The sequence below is a fragment of the Plecotus auritus genome (assembly GCF_963455305.1).
Source record: "Plecotus auritus genome assembly, chromosome: 2".
NCBI classification, from domain to species: domain Eukaryota; kingdom Metazoa; phylum Chordata; class Mammalia; order Chiroptera; family Vespertilionidae; genus Plecotus; species Plecotus auritus.
In genome coordinates, this window is record NC_137771.1 from 173,853,282 (window position 1) to 173,871,900 (window position 18,619).

Consider the following 18,619-nt stretch of genomic DNA (forward strand, 5'->3'; position numbering starts at 1 on the left):
CCTATACCCTCTCTACCTCCCCCATCCCCTTTTCCCTCTGGTAGTCAAGGAGTTTCTTTAGTAGGTCTCTGTTTTGTAACATATCTGTTTTTGTTTGATGATATCTTTATTTTCCCTTCACTCATATGACTGATAATTTAGCTGGGTATACACTTTTAAATTTGGTTATTTTCTCTTGGAACTTGGAAAATATTTTTTCATTGTCAACTGGCAACCTATTGTTATAATTGTTTGTTTACAGGGCATGTCTTTTTTTCCTGGTTGTTTTACCTTTGGTATTTTGCAGTTTCACTTTGGTATGTTTTGAGAAGATTTATTTTACTTACCCTGGTGAGTAAAAGAGAAGACGGGAGAAAGAAACGTCAATTTGTTGTTCCACTTATTCATGCATTAATCCTTGTATGTATTCTGACCAGGGATTGAATCTACAATATTGGCATATAGGGACGATGCTCTAACCAACTGAGTACCTGGGCAGGGCCAATAATGGGATTGTTTTTAAGGTTATCTAATAGTAAATAGCCATATTGCTCTTTAATTCCTTTCTCTTGTACTCTCCATATAAATTGAGTTTTTTTTCTCTATACTGTAGATAAGCACAATCTGGCTACTTTTGTCCATTTCTACTGTTATTTTTCTTGTATCCGTCATGATTACTGCCTCCGTAGTTCATTTCTCTTCTATTCTTGCCTTTCTGTACTCCATTCTCTACGTAGCAACCTAGTGATCTTAAAGTATAATTCAGATAATATCACTTCCCTGCTTAAATTTAATAGCTTCTTGGAAAAAAGTCCAAACGCTTTACCATGGCATTCAAGATCCTTCTTGACCTGAATATTGTTTACTCTAATGTTTTCATACTACACTACCCTTCTTGCCCTAAGCTTCATCTAAACAGTTGTTCTGAACTGACCTTAGCAAGCCCCTTTCTTGCTCCTTCTGCTTGGACTACTTTCTCCTGGGTGCTTCTTGTTGCTCTCTCTGTTCTCAGCTTAAATGTCACCTCCTTAAAGATGCTTTCTTTGGTCAAGCTATTCAAAACAATCTCCCCACTTTTCCCTCATACCAGATATCACTATTTTAATTATTGTTTTTTTTATATTTGTGAGCGCCACAAAGGCAAAGTGACTCTTACATTCTTATGTCCCTGATGCCTTAACCGTTTCTGGTACATATTAGACACTCAAGTATTTGTAGTATTAGTGAATACATCGATAACTCCTCTGAAGATAAAAGTTGGAGGCCTTAATTTGTAAGGAGGTGGAACTTAACTTAGCAGCAAAATATAGTAGAGTTTGTAGGTAAAAAGTAAAATGGATAGCCCAGCCGGTGTGGTTTAACGGTTGAGTGTGGAACTATGAACCAGAAGGTCACGGTTGAATTCCCCATCAGGGCATATGCCCCAGTTGTGGGCTTAATCCCCAGTAAGGGGCATGCAGGAGGCAGCTGATGGATGATTCTTGATTCTCTCTCATCATTGATGTTTCTCTCCCTTCCTTTCTGAAATCAATTTTATATATATACTAGAGGCCCAGTGCACGAAATTCATGCACGGGGGTGGGGGCTGTCCCTCAGCCCAGCCTGCACCTTCTCCAATCTGGGACCCCTCTCACAATCCAGGACTGCTGGCTCCCAACTGCTTGCCTGCCTGCCTTCCTCATTGCCCCTAACTGCTTCTGCCTGCCAGCCTGATCACACCCTAACCACTCCCCTGCCAGCCTGATTGATGCCTAACTGCTCCCCTGCCAGCCTGTTTGCCCCTAACTGCCCTCCCCTGCAGGCCTGGTCACCCCTAACTGCCCTCCCTTGCCAGCTTGGTTGCCCCCAACTGCTCTTCCCTGCAGGCCTGAGTCCCCCTCAACTGCCCTTCCCTGCAGGCTTGATCGCCCCCAACTGTCCTCCCTTGCAGGCCTGGTCCCTCCCAACTGTCCTCCCCTGCTGGCCATCTTGTGGTGGCCATCTTGTGTCCACATGGGGGCAGGATCATTGACCACATGGGGGCAGCCATCTTGTGTGTTGGAGTGATGGTCAATCTGCATATTACTCTTTTATTAGATAGGATAGAGGCCTGGTGCACGGGTGGGGGCCAGCTGGTTTGCCCTGAAGGGTGTCCCGGATCAGGGTGAGGGTTCCCTTGGGGCATGGGGCGGCCTGGGCGAGGGGCCTGTGGTGGTTTGCAGGCCGACCACGCCCCCTGGCGACCCAAGCGGAGGCCCTGGTATCTGGGATTTATTTATCTTCTACAATTGAAGTTTGTAGCCTGGAGCGGAGCCAAGCCTTCTGCTCACTCTGTGGCAGCAGCCATTTCTGTTGGGATTTATTTGTCTTCTATAATTGAAACTTTGTAGCCTTAAGCGGAGGCCAAGGCAGGCCAGGGCTTCAGAAGCTTGGCTTCCTCCATCGCCGGGGGCAACCCAAGCCTCCTGCTCTCTCCAGCTCCGTGGCTGCCACCATTTTTGTTGGGATTTATTTATCTTCTATAGTTGAAACTTTGTAGCCTGGAGTGCAGGCCTGGGCTGGCCAGGGTGTGCGGAAAGCTTGGCTTCCTCCATTGCCGGGGAAACCCAAGCCTCCCTCCTGCTCTCTCTGTGGCTGTAGTCATCTTGGTTGGGTTAATTTGTATACTCGCTCCTGATTGGCTTGTGGGCGTGGCTTGTGGGTGTAGCACAGTGATGGTTAATTTGTATATTACTCTTTTATTAGATAGGACTAGAGGCCCGGTGCATGAAATTCGTGCATGGGGGGGGGGTGTCCCACAGCCCAGCTTGCACCCTGTCCAATCTGGGACCCCTCGAGGGATGTCTGACTGCCTGTTTAAGCCCGATCCCGGTGAGATTGGGCCTAAACGGGCAGCCGGACATCCCTCTCACAATCCAGGACTGCTGGCTCCCAACTGCTCACCTGCCTGATTGTCCCTAACTGCTTCTGCCTGCCAGCCTGATCACCCCCTAACCACTCCCCTGCCTGCCTGATCGACGCCTAACTGCCCCCCTGCTGGCCCGATTGCCCCTAACTGCCCTCCCTTGCCAGCCTGGTCGCCCCTAACTGCCCCCCCCATGCAGGCCTGGTCCCCCCAACTGTCCTCCCCTCCAGGCCTTGTTCCTCCCAACTGCCCTTCCCTGCTGGCCTGATCGCCCACTGCCCTCCCCTCCAGGCCTTGTTCCTCCCAACTGCCCTCCCCTGCTGGCCATCTTGTGGCAGCCATCTTGTGTCCACATGGGGGCGGCCATCTTTGACCACATGGGGCAGCCATCTTGTGTGTTGGAGTGATGGTCAATTTGTATATTACCCTTTTATTAGATAGGACTAGAAGCCCGATGCACGAAGATTCGTGCTAGAATGGGCTTTCCTTTCCCTGGCTGCCGGCACCGCCTTTCCACTCCAGCCCAGCCCCTTTCTGCTCAGGCCCCAGAGCTGCCTCTTTCCTCTCCAGGAGCTGCCTCTTTCCACTCCGGCCAGCCTTCCCATGCTGCCCAGAGGCCCTGAGGGACAGGGGTGGGGCAGAACGCCTGTGTCCCGCCCCTGCCACTCAGCGCCTGTGTATGCAAATTAACCACCATATTTGTTGGGTTAATTTGCATATCACTCCTGATTGGCTGGTGGTGTAGCGGAGGTACGGTCAATTTACACGTTTGTCTATTATTAGGTAAGATATATACACACACACACTAGAGGCCCGGTGCACAAGATTTGTGCTTGGTGGGTCACTCAGCCCGGCCTGCGCCCTCGCGCAGCCCGGGAGCCCTCTGGGGTTGGGGAGTGGGCCTGAGCCGTCAGTCAGATATCCTTAGCGCTGCTGCAGAGGCGGGAGAGGCTCCCACCATCGCTTCTGCGCTGGCCAGCTGTGAGCCTGGCTTCTAGGCTTTTGGCTGAGCGGCACTCCCCCTGTGGGAATGCACTGACCACCAGGGGGCAGCTTCTGCGTTGAGTATCTGTCCCCTGGTGCGTCATAGCGACTGGTCCTTCCACCATTTAGTCAATTTGCATATTACCCTTTAATTATATAGGATAGGATATTTTTTTAAGTAAAATAGATAATGGATGAATTCCCAGAAACAAATGTCCTGGAGCAGATTCATATAACAGACTTCTGTCAGCATCTTTGGTGGGCAAGGAACTGAGTAGAGACAATGTTGAATCAGATGAGGGATTGGCTGCCTCCATATGAAGCACATCCCCACACCCCAAAAGAGAGAAGCTGTACACATCAACTACAACTCCCAGCAGCTCCCACCAGAGCCCGCCCATTGGGAGGCGGTGCCCGCCCCCCACCCCTCAGTGGAGCTCAGGGAGGGGCTGTCCCGCCCCTCTCCGCTCCCTGCCGCCGCCCTCCCCCAGGGTTGTGGCCACGCGCAGCGGCGGCGGTTGTTCCGCTTCCCCTCCAGCCGGGGCCGTCGCCATTGCCGAAGTCTTCCTGCCCTCCCCTCCCGGCGCCTGTGGGGCTCCACTGCCGCTCGGCCTAGCGGTAGGGCGGCTGCCTACAGCGCGGCTCCTCTTCCCGACCCGCTCCCTCTTCCGTCCCCTCCCCGCCCCGCGCCGCGCGCTTGCCCGGGGCGGCTCCGCAGCCGCCGGGAGCTCGGACGGAGGCGCCTCGCTGGGCGGGGACCTTTCCTCTCCAGGGTAAGTGGGCAGACGGGCCGGGACGCGGGGCCGTAGCTCTCCTTCCTTCCTTCTCCGCGGCCTGGCAGGCGCGGGCGGCCCGGGGCCCTGACCTGCCCGGCGCAGGGCCGGGACCGCCGCCACCTGCGCGCCCGGAGCCGGGCTCCTGGGGCGGCGGCTCATTGTCTGCTCCCCGGGGCTGTTTTCTTCTCTGCTTTCGCCCCAAGTGGGGAGCTGGCTGGGCCGGTGAGGGTCCCTCTTCCTGGACTAGGTCCTACCCTGACCCGAGTCGCGCCGTGGGCTCTGCCCTCTCTCCGTCCCCGTTCCCTCGCCTCTCAGCCTCCTCCTTTTCTCCGTTTACTTCGGTGTGGGACCAGACGTCTCGGGGCTCATTCTTGAATTTTTCCTGTCTTGGTGAGTCCCAGCCCCTCCTCGCTACTTCTCTGTTCATCCCAGTTTTATTGCTCAGGCATATTGTCACGAGTCCTTTACACGTTTAAACTAAAATCTAATCTCTTCCACATTTCGCATTCGTAAAAAACGTATAGTTATCCGAGGGTTTGAGGGCCTCCGCTTAAAAAACAGAACTTTCGGATCTTCTTGTGATTTTTTGTTTGATCTTCAGCCAGGAGGTGATTATTTGCTTCTTTAGGTAATTTAGGTGAAGATTGGCTTTTAACCATGTTTGGCTATCTTTAAAACAACACCCACCCACCCCCTCACCCCCCTTCCCACAGATTCCTCGGTGGACTTAACCTTTTGACTAATTCTTTAAATATAAAGTTCATTCAGTAACTGAAGTGTGAAAAGCCATTGTCAGTTGCTGTTTTACTCTTCTTGTATCCTAAATTTTGTGGGAATACTCTGGTGTGACCGTGATTTTGTTTCCTCCACAGATAACGCCAACTCCCATTGACATAATTATCTCAGTACTCCTTTACAAGTGACCTGTAGTTTTCTTTTTTAATCTCTGTAAAAAAGACAAATCAAAATGGTTAGACCTAAAATTAGACTACAATTAGAGCTGTGTTTTGGATCAAGGTTGTGCACGTCACGTTTTTTCCCCTGTTCTGTTCAACTCTTCCGCTCTTATAGGTAGGCAGGATATTGAAATGTGCAAGAATTTGCTCTGGGGTGTTTTTTTATGTGTGTGTGTGTGTGTTTTGTAGAGTTTATCCAAAAGAATAACATTAAATGAAGTTAGATTGGGATGAAGGCAGTGAATAGTAATTTTTAAAGCAGGTTAGAACTTGTCAACTTTGCCAGATGCTCTGTGGCATTTGTAAAACATACTCATACTCCTATATGTTTTATATAGATGTGAAAAAATTTACATGGAAAGTTTTGCTCATGTTCTCCTATTTAGGGTATTGATTTAAGGCAGTTTTTGCTTCCTTGGTTTTAAAATCTGATTTACAAAGAACACTGATTTACATTGTGAAAAGTGAACCTCAAAATGTTTTTGACCTGTAATATACATTAAACCCACTTTCAGGTTTTGGTGAAAGACAATAACCTTAATTCAGTGAATTTTGTGTTTTCACTAAATAGTCATTGTTACTGATGACTTAGTACTGAGCTTCAATACTGCCGTAATTTGGTAGTGTCAGTTGTCCTCAAATTAAAGGGTTAAGGTATAGAATGTTGGAGTGTAAAACTTGGTCTGTGATGTCAGCTTCTCTGCTAGTTCCTTCTATAAGCAGATACATTTACTGAGAAAAAGCTCCTAGGTATTCATTCCACTTCCTTTAGGGCCTTGATTCCTGGTTTACCAGTAATGCATAGAGTTATTCTTCTGGACTTTGTGATATTTAATACCAAATTTATAAAGTTGCAGTAAGTTTGTAGTTGGAGAATATCTACTAAACAAATGAATAGGGGTTTCTATGTTTCTCTGATGTTTGTGATAGGCCGGTTTCCAAGTAGACATGGTTGACAGTGGTGTATATTTCTTTTTCAATTATAAGAGAAAACTTAGAACTTGTTCAGGTAGCTAAGGATAAACGTTCATTTATACTTTTCAAAAAAGAGAGAGCTTGTTCAAATAGCTGAGGATAAAATAAGTAGCTACTGTTAAATCCTTCCTATGTTTAATCTGTTAATATTGATTATTCTAATATTCAAGTCTAATGTTTCTTTTGGCTTTCTAAATTTTACACTTCTGATGAAACTTGAAACTGGGCCTTATTTAAGGCTTCAGAGTTCTGATCAGTTTGTTTAAAAAAGCCTAATTTCAGTGAGAGGGCTAACTAATTTCAGACTAATAAGAGGGAAGTTGTTAAGTTACTTACCCATCTGAGTTGTCCCTTGTATCCTTCTTGTACCTTGGTAAGAAGCAGAGAAGGAAAAAATAGCTCCTGTTGCCTTGAAGAAATACTGATTGTTTTCTTCTGTGTTCGGAATTGAGTTTCACTACTTCTTCATTTCAGGATCACTAACCTGATTAACAATAGACAATCTGAACACTCATGCAAGATTTGAGTTCTAGCTTATTATCTCTGAGGTGCATTTGTACTTATTCCATATATCTCAGGTGGTTAGGAGCTGGAGACCTGGGTTTGAATCCTGGCTTTTCTACTTGGTCCTGGCCAAGATGTGCATTCTTTTCAAGACCTGATTTTTTTTCATCTGTAAACTGGGAATAATAATAACAGTATCATACAAATTTCATAGGGCTATTTAGAGCAATGCAGGTAAAGTACTTAGCAGATGCAGTGCTTAAGTGCTTAATAAATGTTAGTTAATATTCCATTCTAAAATAGGTTTTACATTTAATTGCTTCTATAGCAAATGTTCTACTCCCAAACTTAGATTTAAGACTGTTTTTTGAAAGAGGTTGGAATCTCAGGACCAAGTTTCTGAGACCATAACTGTTAAATTAAAAATTATTTTTTCAGGAAAAAAATTAGTTTCACCGCTGAAATAAAATACAGGCGTGTTTTTTTAAATACAGGCTTCTCAGATTAAAAAGTATGCATATTTTTCATAGAAAATTTGGAAAGTAGTGAAAATTATTAAGGAACAGGACAAAAATCACTTTATTCTCAGCCCTTAAGGATAACTATCATGACAGGCTAGTGGTTTTTTTTTCCTTATTTTAAAATTAAATTCCAGAAGAGGGATGTGCTTATTATAAAAGGTTCAAGTAACTTATTTAGAGTAAAAAGTGAAAATTAGTTTTTCTTCACTTTCTAGTCCAATTCCTTAGAGGTACTCACTATTAATAATTTTGTTTTACTTATGCAATTAGAAATAAGTACAGTGTGTATAGTTTTTACCTTAGTTTTTTAAAATTGCAAAATCGATTATTATATATTATTTTCCTTGTCAATACTTAATAGTTGTATCTCATTCAACAGACATGAGGTATTCCATTACATATTTCTACTTTAATTACTCATGGTCATTTATGTTAGTTTTTAATTTTTTTTTTAAAATATATTTTATTGATTTTTTACAGAGAGGAAGGGAAAGGGATAGAGAGTTAGAAACATTGAGGAGAGAGAAACATTGATCAGCTGCCTCCTGCACACCTCCCACTGGGGATGTGCCCACAACCAAGGCATGTGCCCTTGACCAGAATCGAACCCGGGACCCTTCAGTCCGCAGGCCGATGCTCTATCCACTGAGCCAAACCGGTTTCGGCGTTAGTTTTTAATTTTGAGCAACTAAAACTGAAGACCTAATGAACTCCTTATATCTTTGTGCACATGCATATGTATGCAAGTATTTTCATAAAAAGAATTCTTAAATGTACACTTCAAGTTTCAGTAGATGCCAAATCCACTTACTAAAAGGCCCGACCAATCCATACTTTCTTATCTAATTGTATGTGCTCCTTATACATAATAGATATTAATCCTTTGCCTTCTGTTTAAGATCTTCCCCATTTCATCTTTATCAAAAAAACATTCCTCGTCCTGGCTGGTTCGGCTCAGTGGATAGAGCACTAGCCTGTGGACTGAAGGGTCCTGGGTTTGATTCTGATCAAGGCTACATGCCTGGGTTGCGGCTCCATCCCTAGTAGGGGGGGCGTGCAGGAAGCAGCCGATCAGTGATTCTCATCATTGATGTTTCTATCTCCCACTTTCCAAAATCAATAAAAATATGTACAAAAAAATCATTCTTCTATATTGTCTTGTACTTTTTTCAAAAATATTTTTATTGATTTCAGAAAGGAAGGGAGAGGCAGAGAGAGAGAAACATCAATGATGATGGAGAATCATTGATCGACTGCCGCCTGCACGCCCCACACTGAGGATCGAGCCTACAACCCGGGCATGTGCCCTTGATGGGAATTGAACCCGGGACCCTTCAGTCTGCAAGCCAGTGCTCTATCCACTGAGCCAAACCAGCTAGGGCTTGTCTTGTACTTTTAATAATTGTTGTATTTTAATCTTAATCCTTCTGGACTTTTTTTTGCTTGTGGTGAGGGCAAGTAAGAGAGTTTTAAAAATATAAAATAGCTTGGCTACTGAAATTAAATACAGATATAAAAATGTCTTTAGGAGTTTGACGTTGGTGTGAAAGTTGCATTATAGGGATTCAGAAAATAATAATATAATGGTTTTATTGTAAGCATCACATCTGAAAAGAAAAAAAGTGCCCCTTTTGACCTCTCTCTTGTCACCTGCTTAATTCATCCTCATCCTTCAAATCTCAGCCTTAGTGTATAGCAAGCATGTCAAACTCGCAGCCTGTAGGCTGCCTGTGGCCACAACGAATATTTTTGCGGCCCAGCCAATATAACGGTACATGAGAAATGTTTTAATAAAAATTTCGTAACTTAATTTTTACAATATCCTGTTATACATAATTATTAATAACGAACTACAACGTTTGCTAAGGACTGATTACTATAATCGTGTTGCATTCATTTCCCTTACGTGCCTTACACACAGGCGCACCATTTCTCTCCGCTAATATTAGCAGCGAATATTTTAGCAGCCAATGGCCACTTCATTAGTCTTGGATTGACTTGTTTGGTGTGCGCAACAGGAAATATTTCGCTTTTGGAGAATAAGAAAAATAGGTTTATTTGCGTTACACTTATTAATTTGTGCAATTATTCAGTGTCTGGTAAGTTAATGTTCAAGAAAAAATATTAATTTTTATTAAAATGTTCTATTATTTTATGTTAACGATTACTCATTTATTTCAACCCTTTGTATTCAGCATGTCTCTATCAAAATAAATGTACATTTCTATGAAAATTGAAACTTTTGTTTTTTTTGCAGCCTACGTAAACTTAAACCTTGTTTATTTGGCCCATGTTAGCCTTTGAGTTTGACATGCTTGGTGTATAGCTTTCTTTGGGAGTCTTTCCTGATCTCTATTATGATTTTGATATTATTACTGTTCTTACATATTTATCTTAACATGTTAACCTCTAAACTTTATTCCCAATGCGCTAAAAACATGAGTTATTTGGGCACTTTTAATCCGCATTAATATCTTTCTGATCAAGCTATTACAATTGGTAATATTGTTTCATGTAAATGTTTAATAGGTTCTGGAAAGATAGGTTTTATTTTGCATTTATTTATTTATTTATTTTAAAAATATATCTTTATTGATTTCAGAGAGGAAGGGAGAAGGGAGAGAGAGAGAGAAACATCAATGATGAGAGAGAATCATTGATTGGCTGCCTCCTGCATGTCCCCTACTGGGGATCAAGCCCGCAACTTGGGCATGTGTCCTTGACTGGAATCGAACCTGAGACCCTTCAGTCCACAGGTTGACGCTCTATCCACTGAACCAAACCAACGAGGGTTGCATTTATTTCTTAAGAGCAAAGAATATTTTAAGATAATCTTAGCTTTTAAAAATTAATTCCTATTCCTTTTAATTTTGGGGTTATTTAGTAATCCATAGGCTTGTGAATGAAGCAAAATAGTTATATAATAAACACATGAGCAACAGATAAGGGGTAAAGCAGTGGTCGGCAAACCGTGGCTCGCGAGCCACATGCGGCTCTTTGGACCCTTGAGTGTGGCTCTTCCACAAAATACCACAGCCTGGGCGAGTCTATTTTGAAGAAGTGGCGTTAGAAGTAGTTTAAGTTTAAAAAATTTGGCTCTCAAAAGAAATTTCAATCGTTGTACTGTTGATATTTGGCTCTGTTGACTAATGAGTTTGCCAACCACTGGGGTAAAACATTTAGATAAAATTTCAGGTGCTCTAAAGAGCGAATTATTAATAAGAACTTACATTGACAGATATAATAGTGAAAATATAGCCAGATGTTTGATAACGTATCTCTGTTGTAAATTTTTTCCAAACTTTCTTTCACCTTCCTAATTAAATATTTGGAAAAATACAAAGTAAACAAAAACACACCGAAAAGCTCATTTCTTTACCTATGGGTAATGGTTGATATTTTGGTATGTTATCTACTAGTACTTTTTCTTCTTTATATATATGTGTGTGTGTACATAGTTTACTTTTATAAAATTGGTATCATCTATACCAGTTGTTGGCAAACCGCGGCTCGCGAGCCACATGCGGTTCTTTGGCCCCTTGAGTGTGGCTCTTCCACAAAATAACACGGCTGGGCGAGTCTATTTTGAAGAAGTGGCGTTAGAAGTAGTTTAAGTTTAAAAAATTTGGCTCTCAAAAGAAATTTCAATTGTTGTACTGTTGATTTTTGGTTCTGTTGACTAGTGAGTTTGCCGACCACTGATCTATACTAATAAAAGGGTAATATACTAATTAGACTGGGAGACCTTCCGGGAGACCTTCCAGATGTTCTTCTGGACAAAGCCATGGTGGTGGGGCCGAGGTAGAGGCAGTTAGAGGCCAAGAGGGGAGGGCAGTTGTGAGTGATCAGGCTGGTGGGGGGCGGGGCCATTTGGAGTAAGTAGACCAGCAGGGGGGTCATTTGGGGGCGAGCAGGACATCAGTGGGGGTCAGTTGGAGGTGATCAGGACAGTGGGGGGAAGACAGTTTGGAGTGAGCAGGCCAGCAGGGGGGCAGTTGGGGGTGAGCAGGCCAATTGGGAGGGAAGGTGAGGGCAAGCAGGCCAGCAGGGGGGGCAGTTGGGGGTGAGCAGGCTGGCAGGGGGGGCATTTGGGGGCGAACAGGCCAGTGGCAGGGGGCAGTTGGGGGCGAGCAGGCTGATAGGCAAAGTGGTTAGGGGCAATCAGGCAGGCAGGCTGGTGAGTGGTTAGGAGCCAGCAGTCCCGGATTGCGAGAGGGATGTCCGACTGCCGGTTTAGGCCCGATCCCTGTAAACTGGCAGTAGGACATCCTTCGAGAGGTCCCAGATTGGAGAGGGTGCAGGCCAGGCTGAGGGACACCTCCTCTCCCCCATGCATGAATTTCGTGCACTGGGCCACTAGTTTTATATTTGCTCTCTTGCTTTTTTTTTTTTTTTTTAATATATGTTATTGATTTTTTACAGAGAGGAAGGGAGAGGGATAGAGAGTTAGAAACATCAGTGAGAGAGAAACATCGATCAGCTGCCCCCTGCACACTCCCTACTGGGTATGTGCCCACAACCAAAGTACATGCCCTTGACTGGAATCGAACCTGGGACCCTTGAGTCTGCAGGCTGACGCTCTATCCACTGAGCCAAACCAGTTAGGGTTGCTATCTTGCTTTTTAAAAAAATATTTTTATTGACTTCAGAGAGGAAGGGAGAGGGAGAGAGAGAAACATCAATGATGAGAGAGAATCATTGATCGGCTGCCTCCTGCACACCCCCTACTGGGAATTGAGCCTGCAACCCGGGCATGTGCCCTTGACTGGAAATTGAACCTGGGGCCCTTCAGACCGCAGGCCAACGCTCTATCCACTGAACCGAACTGGTTAGGGTGCTTTCTTTTTTTTTTTTTTTAACCTAACATTACATCTTGAAAGTTTTCCTTTGTTCTCCTTAAAAATTCTTTTTAAAAATGATTTTTTCTTTTTAATCCTCACCCAAGGATATGTACATTGATTTTAGAGGGAGGAGTGGGAGAGAAACAGACAGAGACAGAGAGACATCAATGCGAGAAACATTGGTCAGTTGCCTCCCAGATGTGCCCCAACCTAGGGATCAAACCTGCAACCTAGATATGTACCCTGACAGGGAATCGAACCCACAACCTTTTGGTGCACAGGATGACCCTCCAACTAGCTGGCAAAGACTAAAAATGGTTTTTTAATGTTTACCTAACATACTATTGTAGAGCTCTGCCTTAGTTTCATTATTTTCTTATTGCTGAATATGTAACTTATTTCCAATATTTTATATAAAGAATGTTATGGTGAATATCTTTCTACTCCTGATTATTACTTTAGAATATATTTGTTGAAGTGGAATTACTGAATGAAAAGTTATAGCATTTAAAAGTCTTAAATTGACCCTTCAGAGAAGTTTGATGTTCACTATCACTAGAAATGTGAATCTCGTTTTGTTTCTGATAAATACATAGAAGTAACTAGATTTTTGTGTTCACTGTTATTTTTATTATCTCCCTGGATTTCAATAAAATTTTATTTACTTTTGCTTTCCTGGTTCATTGTGAAAATAATAGCAACTTTTGTCTCCTTTCCAATAGTCAACATATTTATTTCTGTTTTAGCTCTTTATTACATTGGGCAGAATCTCCAAGACATGGTTAAATAAGAGAGATGATAATTGTTTTGGAACATCTTTGATATTTTACAATTAAGGATGATGGCAGCTGTTGGTTTTAGAGAGAGATTTTTTTTAAGTCCTCACCTTTAGAGAGAGAGGAAGGAGAGGGAGAGAGAGAAGAAAGAGAGTGAGAAAATATCAATCAGTTGCCTCCCGTATGCGCCGTCACTGGGACCAGGTGTTTCCATCGAACCTGAAACCTAGGTATGTGCTCTGACTGGGAATCAAACTGGCAGCCTTTTGGTGTATGGGATGACGCTCCAACCAACTGAGCCACCTGGCTAGGGCTAGAGAGAGATTCTTTATTATTTTATTCTGTTTCTACTTTACAGAAAATAGGAATGGCTTCTGAATTTTACCAAATGTTTTTGTGTAACACTTATTTAGGAGATGATCAGGTTTTTCTTTTTTAACTACTGATAAGAGTATCTATATGTATAAAAGCCAAGCAACCGGAATGGTGGAATGACCAGAACTACCGGTTGCTATGACATGCACTGCGGTGGCCAACCAGCCCGATGGGGGCCCTGATCAGCCCCCGGCAACCACCCGCTGTCCCTCTACCCCGGCCGGCCCGGCCCGGCCCCAATCGGCCCCCTCTACCCCAATTGGGGACGGGGCCAGCTGGCCAACCTCCCGCATCCCCTCCCCCTGCTGACTGGCCCTGATCAGCCCCCATCAGGGTGCTGGCCAGCTGGACCCCACCTGTGCACAAATTCGTGCACCAGGCCTCTAGTATAATAAATTTTCCGATAACCAAAGGCATAGAAGGAATCAAAACCCTACTCACATTAGTCAAGTGTATGGAACTTATTAAAAGGATAGAGAATATCATAGAAATTTACTAGTAGTTTAATAAGAGTAACAGGCCATATGGTAATGCCTGCAGTTACTTCTGTAGTATTTGAGGCATCTTTAGGTATTGATGAGTTAGTTTTGATAATTTCTATATTTTAAGATCTTAAATTTATTATAGAGATGCATGTAATATTTTTAAATTAAAATCTGGTATATATTTTCATCTTTTTTTTTATTAATCCTCACCTGAGGACATGCTTTTTTTTAAAAAAAAATTTATTTCAGAGAGAGAGAAACATATATATGTAAGAGTGAAACATTAATCTATTGCCTTCTGCACACATCCAGACCAGGAATCAAACCTGCAGCCTGGTGTGTCCCCTGACCAGGAATTGAACCCTTGACCTTTCAACCTTTCAGTGTTGCAGATGACACTCCAACCAACTGAGCCACATTGGCCAGGACTATTTCCATCTCTTTTTTGTGATTTTGTTATTTTTCTTGACTTTAATTTGCCAAATGTTTGTCTACTTAGTGGTTTTTTTTATAATCAGCTTTGAGATTTATTCTGTTGTTTTCTGATTCCCTGATTTCTACTATTCTCTTTATTTTGTTCTTCCTGCCTTTCTTCATAATTTTTGTTGTACTTTTTTCTAACTCATTAAATTCTTAGTTCCTTTATTTAAAATAATGAAAACATTTAGTGTTCTTAATTTACCTCTGAGTACAGCTTTGGCTGGGCTGCACTCTATAATTTACATGAATGATATTCTTATACTTACTAAACAAATAGTTGGTAGTTCTAGGTTGATTTTCTCATTGACCCAAGAGGTATTTAGGAAAGTTCTATTCACTATTTTTTTCCCTTGTCAGTGACTATACTCTTTTAAAATAAGTTTTAAATTTATTGAGGGTTTCTTTGTGATTTAAAGCATAATCCAATTTGGCAAGTGTTCTTTGGAAACTTAAAAAAAATTTTTTTTTCTGTTTGCAGGGTATAGTGTAATATATCTATTAATTTATTAAAATTATCTTATTTGACTTATCCCTTATTAATAGTTCTTATTAATTATGACAATCCTTATTAATTTTTAAAAATTCTTTATTGTTTAAGGCAGTCGTCAGCAAACTCATTAGTCAACAGAGCCAAATATCAACAGTACGATTGAAATTTCTTTTTTTTTTTTAATATATTTTATTGATTTTTTTACAGAGAGGAAGGCAGAAGGATAGAGAGTTAGAAACATCGATGAGAGAGAAACATCGATCAGCTGCCTCCTGCACACCCCCCACCGGGGATGTGCCTGCAACCAAGGTACATGCCCTTGACCGGAATCGAACCCGGGACCCTTGAGTCCCCAGGCCGACGCTCTATCCACTGAGCCAAACCAGTTAGGACGAAATTTCTTTTGAGAGCCAAATTTTTTAAACTTAAACTTCTAACGCCACTTCTTCAAAATAGACTCGCTCAGGCCGTGGTTATTTTGTGGAAGAGCCGCACTCAAGGGGCCAAAGAGCCGCATGTGGCTCGCGAGCCGCGGTTTGCCGACCACTGGTTTAAAGTATTACATGAGTCTCCTTTTCCCCCCATTGATCTCTCCCCCTCCACCCCTTCCCCCAAGCATAAGCACTCAAAAAGAGGCTTAACATCATGCATCAGTAGGGAATTATAAATTAAAACAATGAGATTCCACTACACACTTAGAATGGCTAAACTGTCTGTGTCCATTGGTTTTGCTCATATGCATGCATACAAGTCCTTTGGTTGATTTCTTACCCCCTCACCCTCCATATCTCCATAGTTTTGCATTTTCCAGAATGTCATATAGTTGGAATCATATAACATGTAACCTTCTCAACTTGACCTCTTTCACTTAGCAATATTCATTTATGTTTTCTCCTTATCATTTCATGGCTTGATGGCTCATTGCTTTTTAGCACTGAATAATATTTGATTGTTCCAGTGTACAGTTTGTTCATTCACTCACCTACAAAAAGCTATTTTAGTTGCCTCCACTTTTGGCAATAATGAATAAAGCTGCTATCAACATTTGTGTTTAGGTTTTGTGTGGGTATAAGTTTCAGCTGATTTGGGTGAATACCAAGGGCCATGATTGCTGGATTGTATGGTAAGAGTATATTTAGTTTTATATATAACTAGAGGCCCGGTGCACAAAATTCGTGCATGGGGGTATGTGTCCCTCAGCCCAGCCTGCACCCTCTCCAATCTGGGACCCCTCGAGGGATGTCTGACTGCCCGTTTAGGCCCGATCCCAGTAGGCCTGCAGGCCCGTTTAGGATCGGGCCTAAACGGGCAGTCGGGCATCCCTCTCACAATCCAGGACTGCTGGCTCCCAACTGCTCGCCTGCCTGCCTTCCTCATTGCCCCTAACCGCTTCTGCCTGCCAGCCTGATCACCCCCTAACCACTCCCCTGCCAGCCTGATTGATGCCTAACTGCTCCCCTTCCAGCCTGTTTGCCCCTAACTGCCCTCCCCTGCAGGCCTGGTCACCCCTAACTGTCCTTCCCTGCAGGCCTAGTCACCCCTAACTGCCCTCCTCTGCTGGCCTGGTCATCCCTAACTCCCCTCCCCTGCAGACTTGATCGCTCCCACCTGCCCTCCCTTGCAGGCCTGGTCCCTCCCAACTGCCCTTCCCTGCTGACCATCTTGTGGCAGCCATCTTGTGTCCACATGGGGGCAGCCATCTTTGACCACATGGGGGCAGCAATCTTGTGTGTTGGAGTGACAGTCAATTTGCTTATTACTCTTTTATTAGATAGGATAGAGGCCTGGTACACGGGTGGGGGCCAGCTGGTTTGCCCTGAAGGGTGTCCCGGATCAGGGTGAGGGTTCCCTTGGGGCATGGCGCAGCCTGGGCGAGGGGCCTGTGTTGGTTTGCAGGCCGGCCATGCCCCCCAGCGACCCAAGCGGAGGCCCTGGTATCTGGGATTTATTTATGTTCTACAATTGAAACTTTGTAGCCTGGAGCAGAGCCAAGCCTCCTGCTTGCTCTGTGGCTGCCGCCATTTTTGTTGGGATTTATTTATCTTCTCTAATTGAAACTTTGTAGCCTTGAGTGGAGGCCTAGGCCGGCCAGGGTGTGTGGAAAGCTTGCTTCCTCCATTACCGGGGAAACCCAAGCCTCCTGCTCACTCTGTGGCCATAGCCATCTTGGTTGGGTTAATTTGCATACTCGCTGCTGATTGACTGGTGGGCGTGGCTTGTGGGTGTAGTGGAGGTATGGTCAATTTACATATTACTCTTTTATTAGATAGGATTGTAAAATTGTATTTCAAAGTGGCTGTACCATTCTGCTTTCTTACCAACAGTTGCTCAACATCCTCACCAGCATTAGTGGTGTCATTAATGAGATGGATTCAGTGCTCATTGCCATTTGGAGTTTAGCCATTCTAAGTGTGTAGTGGAATCTCATTATTTTAATTTATAATTCCCTACTAATGCATGATGTTAAGCCTCTTTTTGAGTGCTTCTTTGCCATCTTTAATATATATGTCATCTTTGGTCAGGTATCTCTTCAGATCTTTTACACATTTTTTAATTGTGGTGTTCATTTTTCTATCGTTGAGTTTTAAGAATTCCCGGTCAGGGCACATGCTCCGGTGGGCTCAATCTCCAGTAGGGGGCATGCAGGAGGCAGCCAATAGATGTTTCTTTCTCATCCATGTTTCTATCTTTCCCTTCCTCTCTCTGAAATCAATTTAAAAAAACACCCAACAATCAAAAATAAATTATGTGTAGTTCATTTTTGTTTTAATTCAAAATGAATGTTTAAAACATTTATGAGAAATGTTATAATGAATTCTGTTGGGCGTGTTACTGTCATTTTATGTAATGCTTACTGGATTGTGTGCGTTTGTTTTTAATTGATTTCAGAGAGGAAAGGGAGCAAGAAATAGAAACATCAATATGAGAAAGAATCATTGATTGGCTGCTTCCTGCATGCCCCACACTTGGGATCAAGCCCCCAAACTGGGCATGTGCCCTGACTGGGAATTGAACTGTAACTTCCTGGTTCATAGGTCCCCGCTCAGTCACTGAGCCATACTGGCCAGGCTATGTACATCCTGTTTTTAAAGTGCATTAGTTTATAGTTTAAATAAATTCAAGTATAAATCTAAATTTTAAAAAGTAAACTTCTGATTTGTCAGCATGAAAAAGAAAATTATTCTTTGACTCGCCTTATATCTGAAGGCTATTATTTTCTCCTAATCCATCCTCACTTTATTCTCTTTTCCCTCTCTATGGTGAGCTTGGGACCTCAGAATATTGTTAGTATATTTTTGGTACATGTCATGTTTTTAACTTCATCTTTCAGGACTTATCTTGGTAATTACATTCAGTGCTAACACAAATTATTTAGAAGCATTTGAGATTTTGCTTCCTGGCAATTGTCATCAGTCTGGCTCAAATAAACGCATAGAAATTCTCAAAAATTATTTAAACTTTATTGAGATGGATTCAGTGCTCATTGCCATTTTTCTCCATTTTAACCTTTAAGCAGATTCATCATGTATGTCAGGTAGCATAGATTTTCAGCTAAATATTTTTAGTAAGAATAACTGGAAGACATATTTTAA

At 43.1% G+C, this 18,619-nt stretch overlaps 1 protein-coding gene across 3 annotated transcripts in view; it reads left to right on the forward strand.

The window, feature by feature from the left end:
• Positions 1–18,619, forward strand: part of PAK2 (p21 (RAC1) activated kinase 2) — a 138,064-nt gene that overhangs the window by 29,142 nt on the left and 90,303 nt on the right. The window contains exon 1 of one of the 3 annotated variants that reach the window (XM_080655737.1): positions 4,487–4,620. The exons of the other annotated variants lie outside the window; for them this stretch is intronic. The gene's annotated coding sequence lies outside the window, so the exon portion shown is untranslated. Of the gene's footprint in view, positions 1–4,486; positions 4,621–18,619 lie in introns of those variants that run through there. 3 annotated transcript variants of the gene reach the window in all.